This window comes from Pangasianodon hypophthalmus, chromosome 8 (genome assembly GCF_027358585.1).
Source record: "Pangasianodon hypophthalmus isolate fPanHyp1 chromosome 8, fPanHyp1.pri, whole genome shotgun sequence".
Taxonomy (NCBI): Eukaryota; Metazoa; Chordata; class Actinopteri; order Siluriformes; family Pangasiidae; genus Pangasianodon; species Pangasianodon hypophthalmus.
In genome coordinates this window covers 30,105,402-30,117,901 of record NC_069717.1, presented here as the reverse complement: position 1 = coordinate 30,117,901, position 12,500 = coordinate 30,105,402, and the positions used below count along the sequence as shown (strand labels likewise).

At 44.4% G+C, this 12,500-nt stretch overlaps 1 protein-coding gene across 3 annotated transcripts in view; it reads left to right on the top strand.

Annotated features, from left to right (window-relative positions):
- LOC113546083 (zinc finger protein 131) overlaps positions 1-12,500 on the top strand; it is a 64,069-nt gene that overhangs the window by 31,911 nt on the left and 19,658 nt on the right. The window lies entirely within an intron of this gene.

Sequence of the window (12,500 nt, the reverse complement as noted above, 5' to 3'; positions counted from 1 at the left end):
ACGATGTTTAACACGATCCCTGATAACAGCGTTGTATACGATTAATATCACGATAAATTGTGCAGGTTCATCTCGAAAAAACACACAAAAAACACACAGAGCTCCTACATCTCCCTGGAAACCCCCGCTGCTGAACTCTGCACTCTGATTGGTCAGGAGGTGTTGATTAATTCTCTATAAGAGCAGCTCTGACAGTAGCGCAGGTTTATATTAATGCACTCGCTCTGACACGATATAGTTTCTAGAGTTTTCTGTTTTCTTTAACACTGATGGAAGGAGTCTCCAGTGTCAGCGCTTAGTAACGTCTTCAGGACAGAGGAGTTTCACAGTAACATGACGAGCTGGTGAGGGAACGACTGATTATAGCTGCTGTAACGTAAGTGACAACAGGAACTGACTCTTATGATATTAAATGTAACCATAAATGGCTAAAAAACGACTTGTTCTTTACTAAATAAAATATTGGAATCATTGTTAAACTGCTGAGGAGTAAGAGGAATAAAACGGGAGGATGTTGTGTTTGCGTCTGCAGCGATGACGATGTGCTTGTGCAGCGTGAATGTGAGTGAGCTGTTGTTGAGCAACAGGTGTGTGTTTGTGTAATGAGGTGTGTAATGAGGTGTGTAATGAGGTGTGTAATGAGGTGCTCAGAGGTGCTCGCGCGCGCGTGTGTGTGTGTATTGTGCAGTGAGGTGTGTGTTAGCGAGCCGTGAGGGAGATTAGCGGTTAGCCGTGTCAGTCTGTGGGAGAGTGAAGGTGTGAGTGTGTCACGGCTGGGTCGGGAAGTCTGGAGAAACACATTTCCTGTAGAGACACGTTCTATAACACCTTATTTACAAAATCATTATCGTTCTTATCATCAGATGGAAAGGAGGTGCTTACTTTAATCACAGCGTAAACACAGCAGTTTGTCTGAGTGTATCTTCAGTAACTCGTTCTCTCTCTATTCAAACCTTCGCCACGTCTCTGAAGCTGCGGATGAACAGACGAGGAGATGAATAGAATAAATCTGTGGAGCATTTTGGACAATTCTGTGTGATGTTTTATTCTTCAGCTATTGTAGGAAAGCGGGAGTGAAAGCGTCGTTCAGTGCCGGTGTGATGCGTTTCTCTTTCATCACAGACAGACAGGATTTCTAAAAGATTTCCACACCGTCATTATCACAAAACACCAACACACAGGAATAACACCGACACAGACACGTCATCAGTCCAGACAGCAAACAAACAGCATCAAACAAAGAACTAAACCTGCAAACCAATAATCAATAATCAGATCAATAGCAGCTGAACGACCCCAGAGCAGAAACCTGAGAGAGCTGAAGAAGGTGAAGGAAGTAGAGAGTCTTATCTGTGTTCCTGGTGCATCGTAAATGGTAACGTGCAGGTCGTAATGACGTCATTTCTCATCTCGGGACGTTCGACATGCGAAATAAAAAAACAACATGGACGCCTCCATGAAAGCGTGTGTTTAGTTGCTCTGTCAGAGCACATATAGCTCATTAAAAAGCTATTTAAGTGCACTTTTACAGTTACAGGCCTGAGTGGCTTTCGCTCCTGTTCTGCTGTAGTGACCTTCTAACAGCAGACAATAACGACTCGCTTAGCAACAAGATCAAATTCATATACAATTTTTATTCTTCAAACACACAAACACACCACCAAACACAGTCCGACGTGCAGGGAAATGCTTTTTACGACTGTCTGTGACAAAAAAACAGAATTTACATAAAGCAGAATTTACTTGTATACGAGTAGAAAAAAGGGAATATAGTATAAAGGATATAAAAGATAGATAGAAGCAACAGTATGGACTATATGAGGAATAAAGTGCAGTAATGTGCAGTACAATGCCGTGCAACATCAGGCTGAGGTAGCTGCAGTGAAATAGCTAACGTACTGTATATAATAAATATTTATTACTACAGGAACATTAACAGGAAGGTAGGGGGTGTGGAAGCTCTAGTGCTAGGTGTGAGTGAGTGAAAGTGATTTATATAGCGCTATTCTAGACACCTGTCACACAGTGCTTTACAATATATAAAAAAACAATAAAGTGGTATGAACATAAACAAGACTGGGAATAACTGACATTACAACATCACACACGGCTATAAAGTCAGACGCAGCGTAAACCAGTTAAAACAAAAACAGCACATCAAAGCCAGCTTGTAAAAATGAGCTTTTAAGAGTTTCTTGACTCTTAACTCTCTCGAGCTTTTCTCCAAGGAAGATCATTCCAAAGTCTAGGCGCTCAAACAGCAAACGCTCTATCGCTCTAGGGTTTTAATTTAGACCTCGGGGTGATGAACAGGTTCCGAGTCCTAGGTGTTGTCCTGGTTCAGGTCCCGAATGGCCTGTGGGAAGAAGCTCCTCCTCGCTCTCTCTGTTCTCTCAGAAGAGCTTCCCTGAGCGCAGCAGACAGAAGAGTCCGGTGTTCAGATGGCTGAGATCCTTCACCTTCACCTTCAGATTATTACAGATCTACTCTAAAATTCACTGGATTGTAGCCTGTAGCATAAAGAGTGTGATAGACTCTCAACTTCATCTAGTTTGAGGCTGCAACACCAGCATCTACATCAGGAGCTGCAGGAGCTGCAGGAGCTGCAGGAGGTAGAGGAAGCTGAATGAACTAAAGGAATCCAGGAAGGATAAAGTTTAAGCCCTAATCTTAAGCCTGAGCCACACTGTAAATTAGATGCAAATAATATGCAAACTGGTTTTGCAATAATATAATTTTAATGAATATAAGTATAAACTAATATAAATTTCTCACTGATGTTTACAGAAAGGGAAACTGGACGAACTGAACTCTCTGCTCAGCAGTCAGCACATGTACAAACCCGACTCGTATCCCGACGACTCGTGGGTCGAGTTTATCCAGATCGATCTGGACGAAGCGGCGGAGAAAAACGAGAGCTCGGACAAGCAGCGTCTGCTCGGCCCCTCCCATCACGGCTCCACTCGGTGCCTAGGCTCCGCCCACAAAGGTGACGACGATTCCGGTCTCGAGATGGAAGCTGACAGGGAAGAGCGCCACCCTCTGGTCAGCAGGAGCAGCTCAACACCGACTCCGGAATCGCAAACCGAGATTCAAACGCAATTCCAAACCAATGATGGGAATAACTGGATAAACATGGACTTTTATGCACAGGTGAGCGACGTCACACCTGCAGGGGGCGTCGTCCTTACACCTGAGCAACAGAACAACACGCTGAGCAAGAAAAAGGGCGAAGAAAAGGAAGAGGACAAGAAGAAGAAGCTCGACATCCAGCTCATGGTGATTGACTCCGACGGAGGATATTCATCTGAGAATGTCGCACGCCACCTTGTTCCCGACTCGCCGTCCAATCAGGATCCAGATCAGCCGTATCACGTTCTTAATCCTGATGCTGAAGAAGAAAGGCAGGCATCTTCCTATATCTCTGAGGCCTCTCCGCCCTCCGCGCTCCCTCCTCTTCCAGACTACACCGTCGTACAGGAAGTGGACGAGCAGCACAGCCTCCTTCTCAATCCTAATTCCGCTCCTCAGCCGCCATCTTGCCCTCAGAATCCCACCAAATGCCCCCCAAACATGCCGGTCGGGTATCTCACACCAGAGCTGCTGGACAACTTCAGCCCGTGAGTGTGTCGCTGATACACACTCGTCCTCTGACTGCTCGGATCCAAAGTCGCTGCATCATGGCTGTTGTAGTCTGAACGTCGGCCATATTCATGACGGAGTGTGTGGTGATCTTTATAGCCGTGCCGTGGGGAAAAATAACCAATGAGCCATGTGTGAGTGTGTGTGTGTGTGTGTGTGTGTGTGTGCGTGTGTGTGTGTGTGTGTGTGTGCATTCATCTTGTGCTTTAGTGAGTGAGTCTGTCAAGTTACATATAAACAATTTAAGACATATATGCATGAGTCAATGCAAAACGGACATTTTACCTCCTGACTAGACCTGTGCCAACAATCAGCTACATCACTCATCACACTCACAATCCTCAAGCTGGAAACTTCAATTTCCAGTTTTCCATTTTAGGCAGAAAGATCAGTCATGCCATTTACACCCAGCAGATAAAAAGGTACCAAACTGTACCAGCTGCACGGCTCCAGGGTTCCAGGTTTGATCCTGACCTCAGGTTACTGTCTGTGAGGAGCTTCACACGTGTCCGTGGGGGTTTCCTCCGGGTTCTCCGGGTTCCTCCCACCTCCCAGTAGGTGGATTAGTGACTCTAAATCTCCAGCACTCTCAAAAATAAAGGTACCGATCTGTACCTGTCCTCGTTGCTGAGGTGGGGGATCAGGGGGACTTCTTCTGCACCCTTGGAACAAGTGGAAACATGAATATAGTGTAATTTTAAAAATCCCATCCAGGGTGTGTTCCCACAGCTGTGCTCCCGGGATAAGCAGCTGCCTCTGTACCGTTGTGTGTCACTGAGGTGGAGCTCTGGGATGCACCTTTAGCACGGATATTTCGCCTGTCAGCATAAATGTACACTCTGAGGAATAAAGGTACCAAACTGTGCTGGTGTGGTACCATCATTACTGCACACGTAACATTTAGTGTGTGTTCTGTACAAAGATACACCAGAGATCCTTAAGGTCCAGTTACTGTAAGTACCTTAAAGGTATAAAATACACAGGGAAGTTAGAAGACATGCCCAACCCAGTGCAGTGTGAAGGAAACGTACAGTCTTCTTTATTTCTGAGAGCGTATAAATGCTTTAACTTACTTTATTATGAAGGAAGAAGCCTTGAGGAAGCCACACGATGGTACAGTTCAGCACCTTTTCAGAGAATTGTGGAAGCTGTTACTTCATAAGTCATTCTGAGAAACACAAAACACAATCCCAGAACTCTGTTTAACACACAGAAGTGTCTCATGATCATATCATAAAAACTGGGATGATTTGTCCTGACTGAGATTAAACACCTTCAGTTTTCATGAATTTAACAAAGTCCCTCTCGGAGAAGTTCATCCCTTTATAACGGTGGATATGCACTTTAATAAACACAAGTTTTAGAAAGCGTGATATTGGCACAAGCCTACTCTTGATAAGCTAATGTGAACCATGCACACATCGTTATCCAATCAGATTTGCTCGAGCACAGAACCAATGGGACGAGAGATGAACTGTATCCATGGCAACACCAGTCTTTATTTCAGCGATACGGCACAAATTTCAGTCCCTGCGTCGGACGAAAGCACAAACCGAGAGCTGGTTTCTTGAGCGGGACAAATTTCCGATTTGATGCGGACGCTGAGACGTGATGATGAAGAGGAAACGTGGGAGGAGGTGGAAAGGAAAAACCGACATTGCTAATGCCTCTTGTCTTAACGAACAGAAATGAAGTTGCACGTTACTCATTACTCGTCTTACGGCTTCGTCACAGACGGTTTGCTTTAATGCACATGTAGCAGTTTGAAAATCAGAAAAATTAGCCTTAGTGTTGGAGACTGTAAACTTTTCAAGGTGTTTTATTTTTTTAAACACACATTATGATGTCAGGAATCAAAATGGAACGTTGTGTGTGTGTGTAGGTTTGCTTTCATTACTATAATCGCAGCTCATTAAGGAAACGAGCCCATGTCATTTCCACCAAGGAACATGTTCGTGGGTGTGTGCCATAGCTTTACAAACCAGCAAATAATTGGATATGATGGACAGCGTTGCTAACTCTGCTTGAATTCAGAGGGCATCAATATCGTAAAGATCGTGATAAGACAATTATCGTACATACAAATGAAATGTTGTGTAGAAATCATGGGGATTGAAGTTGGTGCTCGAGCGATGAGTCTCGAATTGTTTGTACGTATCTAAGAGTTGTGTGTTTCTATAATGCAGATAAATCAATCCCACATCAGACAACGCGATACATAAAGCTGTTGAGAGAACACTACAGTCGTTTACAGTTAGACGCAGAAGTACGTGATGATAACTACATCTCCGAATTCAGCTCCATGCACGATTGCTACTGTAAATAATAATAATATCAAAAACCTGAATAAAATTAAATTAAGTGTTTATCATGATCGAAAACGTCAAAATGTGAAATACGTTGCGTCACGCTGCCTTGAACACGTACCACGCTTTAGTAATCGCTGATTAGCGAAACACATTTTTTTTGACCAATCAGTGACTCTCGACATGGTAAGCCCCGCCTCCTGTAATATGACTCTGGAGCAGGTTGTAAAAGTCGGCGCTGTTTTCTCTGGTCAACATGTGGCTAAAGTTCCTGAGTTCCTGAAAAGGTTCCTGTGGTGGAAATGTTTTGATCTTTCAGAAATCTGACAGTTCATGGTTTTTTTTTTTGTTTTTTTTTGTGAACAGTTTTACAGACGCCTCGCGGTGCTGCTTTTACTCGTATTTACGCGTTTTCTCCCGAGCGTTTGACGCGTTCTCTCAGAAATAAGCTAATTTACAGTTTAAATCTCTCATGAAACAGTCTGATGAAACAGTTCATTCAGTATCTGGAAGAATTTCTGTATGAAACCGAAGCCAAGTGTTTTTACCAAATTGGTTAATGATCAGTGAAGTTTACGTTCATGTGGGCGGGGCATAAGTAAGCTAGAGCGCATCTGATTGGACGCAGATTGCCCCTGAAGTGCAGGATGAGTCATCAGTATTTTTTCACTGTTTTGTAGCGTACAGAACTCTCTTTAACTCAACTTAAACAGCCATAAACATTTATATTCAGTATTATTCTTTTTATTTTTTGCATAAGTACAATGATACACAGGATTTACTCTAATTCAGATCCAGCTCACATATTCAGCTCTGTAAACACACCGGACATGCAGGCTGTGTTTCACTCCTGATTTCAACACGCCCTCGTTCACTTTCCCTTGGTCAAGTCCACGTTCTGTCCCTTTAAGTGAAGTGCATTAAATGAGGAGCGAGTCGATTTACCCAGAAGGCATTGCTCCGTTTCTGAAACTGTGAACACGGAAGTAACAATAAATTTCACATGTAAAATTTCAGACTGAACATCTGAGCTGATGAAGCTTTCCTCGCCTAGCCGCTTAGCATGCTAGCGAGTTAGCAACCCTATTCTTGGTCACTAGGGGAAGTTAACGCGGGTGGACTGAACACAGAAGTGAACGCAGAGCAGGTGTAGAGTGTTACCTGGTTCAGGTGTGTCAGGAATGTTCACATGCAGGAATAATCTGACGCTAATGAAGATGAAGCTAAGCATCGTGTGTGTATAAACTGTTGCCTTATTAAGGACAATGCTGCTGCTGACCGCTGATAAACCAGCAACGAAACGTCTTAAACCAACACGGAAACGTAGTTTACAATACGCAGTTATCAGGGACGCACCGAGCCGGCTGTGGAGCGAGCCGGAGTGGACTGAACACTGGTGAACACTGAACACTGGTGAACACAGCAGAGAAACTCGTCAGTAGGAGACGGGGCTGATGTCACGCCGGAGACGAGCGAATGGGATCGGTGCGTCTCTAGCGTTTATGCTAAGCTTACACTGAATGCTGTACTGTTATTAAGCTCAGTCTGTGCTGCTGCTTCACTTCTTCTGTTTACTTTCAGGTGAATTTATAACTTGTGTATTAGCCATGTGGAAGAGTACGAGTGTGTATGAGTGCGTATGAGTGTGTATGAGTGTGTATGAGTGTGTACAAGTGTGTATGAGTGTGTACGAGTGTGTACGAGTGTGTATGAGTGTGTATGAGTGTGTACGAGTGTGTACGTGTGTGTATGAGTGTGTATGAGTGTGTACGAGTGTGTACAAGTGTCATGAGTGTGTATGAGTGTGTATGAGTGTGTACGAGTGTGTACGTGTGTGTATGAGTGTGTATGAGTGTGTACAAGTGTGTACAAGTGTCATGAGTGTGTATGAGTGTGTATGAGTGTGTACGAGTGTGTACAAGTGTGTATGCGTGTGTTATGAGTGTGTTACGAGTGTGTTATGAGTGTGTACGAGTGTGAACGAGTGTGTTACGAGTGTGTTATGAGTGTGTTATGAGTGTGTACGAGTGTGTTATGAGTGTGAACGAGTGTGTTACGAGTGTGTTTGTTGAGGAAGTGCTTCAGGCTGACGCCTGCAGAGGAAGCTGTAAAATTTTATTTTTCTTCAGCTTAATAAAAGCTCATTTGCTTTACAGCTTTATTCTCAGTGTGTTCATCAGTAACTGTGTTAATGAGTGAATTACAGTGTTAATGAGTGATGGTGTTGAGTAAATGATGGTGTTAGTGGGTGAGTGGTGGTGTTAATGGGTGTGATGGTGTAAATGATGGTGTTAATGGGTGTGATGGTGTAAATGATGGTGTTAATGAGTGTGTGATGGTGTAAATGATGGTGTTAGTGAGTGAGTGATGGTGTAAATGATGGTGTTAGTGAGTGAGTGATGGTGTAAATGATGGTGTTAGTGAGTGAGTGATGGTGTTAATGAGTGTGTGATGGTGTAAATGATGGTGTTAGTGAGTGTGTGATGGTGTTAATGATGGTGTTAGTGAGTGTGTGATGGTGTTAGTGAGTGAGTGATGGTGTAAATGATGGTGTTAGTGAGTGAGTGATGGTGTTAATGAGTGTGTGATGGTGTAAATGATGGTGTTAGTGAGTGTGTGATGGTGTTAATGATGGTGTTAGTGAGTGTGTGATGGTGTTAATGAGTGTGTGATGGTGTTAATGATGGTGTTAGTGAGTGAGTGATGGTGTTAATGATTGTGTTAGTGAGTGTGTGATGTTGTTAGTGAGTGAGTGATGGTGTTAATGAGTGTGTGATGGTGTTAATGATGGTGTTAGTGAGTGAGTGATGGTGTAAATGATGGTGTTAGTGAGTGAGTGATGGTGTTAGTGAGTGAGTGATGGTGTAAATGATGGTGTTAGTGAGTGTGTGATGGTGTTAATGATGGTGTTAGTGAGTGTGTGATGGTGTTAATGAGTGTGTGATGGTGTTAATGATGGTGTTAGTGAGTGTGTGATGGTGTTAATGATGGTGTTAGTGAGTGTGTGATGGTGCTAATGAGTGTGTGATGGTGTAAATGATGGTGTTAGTGAGTGAGTGATGGTGTTAATGAGTGTGTGATGGTGTAAATGATGGTGTTAGTGAGTGTGTGATGGTGTTAATGATGGTGTTAGTGAGTGTGTGATGGTGTTAATGAGTGTGTGATGGTGTAAATGATGGTGTAAATGATGGTGTTAATGATGGTGTTAGTGAGTGTGTGATGGTGTAAATGATGGTGTTAGTGAGTGAGTGATGGTGTTAATGAGTGTGTGATGGTGTAAATGATGGTGTTAGTGAGTGTGTGATGGTGTTAATGATGGTGTTAGTGAGTGTGTGATGGTGTTAATGAGTGTGTGATGGTGTTAATGATGGTGTTAGTGAGTGTGTGATGGTGTTAATGATGGTGTTAGTGAGTGTGTGATGGTGCTAATGAGTGTGTGATGGTGTAAATGATGGTGTTAATGATGGTGTTAGTGAGTGTGTGATGGTGTTAATGAGTGTGTGATGGTGTAAATGATGGTGTTAGTGAGTGTGTGATGGTGTTAATGATGGTGTTAGTGAGTGTGTGATGGTGTTAATGATGGTGTTAGTGAGTGTGTGATGGTGTTAATGAGTGTGTGATGGTGTAAATGATGGTGTAAATGATGGTGTTAGTGAGTGTGTGATGGTGTTAGTGAGTGTGTGATGGTGTTAATGATGGTGTTAGTGAGTGTGTGATGGTGTTAATGATGGTGTTAGTGAGTGTGTGATGGTGTTAATGATGGTGTTAGTGAGTGTGTGATGGTGTTAATGAGTGTGTGATGGTGTAAATGATGGTGTAAATGATGGTGTAAATGATGGTGTTAATGGTGGTGTTAATGGAGGTGTTAGTGAGTGTGTGATGGTGTTAATGAGTGTGTGATGGTGTAAATGATGGTGTAAATGATGGTGTTAATGATGGTGTTAGTGAGTGAGTGATGGTGTTAGTGAGTGTGTGATGGTGTTAATGATGGTGTTAGTGAGTGTGTGATGGTGTTAATGATGGTGTTAATGAGTGATGGTGTTAATGATGGTGTTAATGAGTGATGGTGTTAATGATGGTGTTAGTGAGTGTGTGATGGTGTTAGTGAGTGTGTGATGGTGTTAATGAGTGTGTGATGGTGTAAATGATGGTGTTAATGGTGGTGTTAATGAGCGAGTGATGGATTTTATCATATTGTTACAGCCTACAGTTGTATATTTTAATCCAGGTGTTAAATGATTTAGAAATTAACGCGTGTTATTAACATGCTGTTGAGCGTCTGAACGCCGCCTCGCTCACACTTAACATTATCTCTGATCAGTGGGAACTTCAGCGTGAAGCTGAACTCGTCGTCTCACACACACTTCGTGTTCTGATGCAGCTGCTGAGGATGAAACACGGCTCCATTAACACGAGCGTGAAGCGCGCGAGACGCCGACGCCGACGCCGTCCCGTTACAGGAGCCGTGCCGAGGAGGCGAGGTGCATTATGGGAGGTAAGGTGAACGCGCGCGGCGCTAATGCTCGGAGCGATGGGAACAATAAGCGGTGAGGGTTTGAGGAGACTGAAGCGCGCTGGCTGAAAGCAGATCAGCTAATTAAGTGGCCTGGATGCACTTAGCAGCCCTGCGTGGGTCTGATTGAGTCGGATGAAGCCGCTCTCACTCGCCGCCTCTCAGGACGTCGCAGGTAATTACCCATCAGCCTCTGCTCCTCCGCATCCAGTCTTCAGGCCAATTAAGCGCGTAAAGCCGCCCACCACGGCGCCGTGTCGCTTCAGCACGCTGTTGACCTTTCGCTCTAATGACGGGTGTTTGCTGAGGAAACACACGGGGAGAGCAGATCCTCATCACATCACATCACGCCTACAGTGTTCACTTTACTGAGGGGCGGCCTGGGGCTGAGGGGCGGAGCTTAACCCTTTCATCCTCAACACCGCACTCAACACTGCACTCAACACTGCACTCAACACCACCGCATTAAACACCACCGCATTAAACACCACACTGAACTCCACACTGAACTCCACACTGAACTCCACACTGAACACTACACTGAACTCCACACTGAACACCACACTGAACACTACACTGAACACTACACTGAACTCCACACTGAACACTACACTGAACACTACACTGAACACCACACTGAACTCCACACTGAACACCACACTGAACTCCACACTGAACTCCACACTGAACACCACACTGAACACTACACTGAACACTACACTGAACTCCACACTGAACTCCACACTGAACACTACACTGAACTCCACACTGAACTCCACACTGAACACCACACTGAACACTACACTGAACTCCACACTGAACACTACACTGAACTCCACACTGAACTCCACACTGAACTCCACACTGAACACCACACTGAACTCCACACTGAACACTACACTGAACTCCACACTGAACCCTACACTGAACTCCACACTGAACACCACACTGAACTCCACACTGAACACTACACTGAACTCCACACTGAACTCCACACTGAACTCCACACTGAACACTACACTGAACTCCACACTGAACTCCACACTGAACACCACACTGAACACTACACTGAACTCCACACTGAACACCACACTGAACTCCACACTGAACTCCACACTGAACACCACACTGAACTCCACACTGAACACTACACTGAACTCCACACTGAACTCCACACTGAACACCACACTGAACTCCACACTGAACACTACACTGAACTCCACACTGAACACCACACTGAACACTACACTGAACTCCACACTGAACTCCACACTGAACACTACACTGAACACTACACTGTACACTACACTGAACTCCACACTGAACACCACACTGAACTCCACACTGAACTCCACACTGAACACCACACTGAACTCCACACTGAACACTACACTGAACTCCACACTGAACACCACACTGAACACTACACTGAACTCCACACTGAACACCACACTGAACTCCACACTGAACTCCACACTGAACACCACACTGAACTCCACACTGAACACTACACTGAACTCCACACTGAACTCCACACTGAACTCCACACTGAACACCACACTGAACTCCACACTGAACTCCACACTGAACACTACACTGAACTCCACACTGAACACTACACTGAACACCACACTGAACTCCACACTGAACACCACACTGAACTCCACACTGAACTCCACACTGAACACCACACTGAACTCCACACTGAACACCACACTGAACTCCACACTGAACTCCACACTGAACTCCACACTGAACACTACACTGAACTCCACACTGAACACTACACTGAACACTACACTGAACTCCACACTGAACTCCACACTGAACACTACACTGAACTCCACACTGAACTCCACACTGAACACTACACTGAACTCCACACTGAACACTACACTGAACTCCACACTGAACACTACACTGAACTCCACACTGAACTCCACACTGAACACTACACTGAACTCCACACTGAACACTACACTGAACTCCACACTGAACACTACACTGAACACTACACTGAACTCCACACTGAACACCAC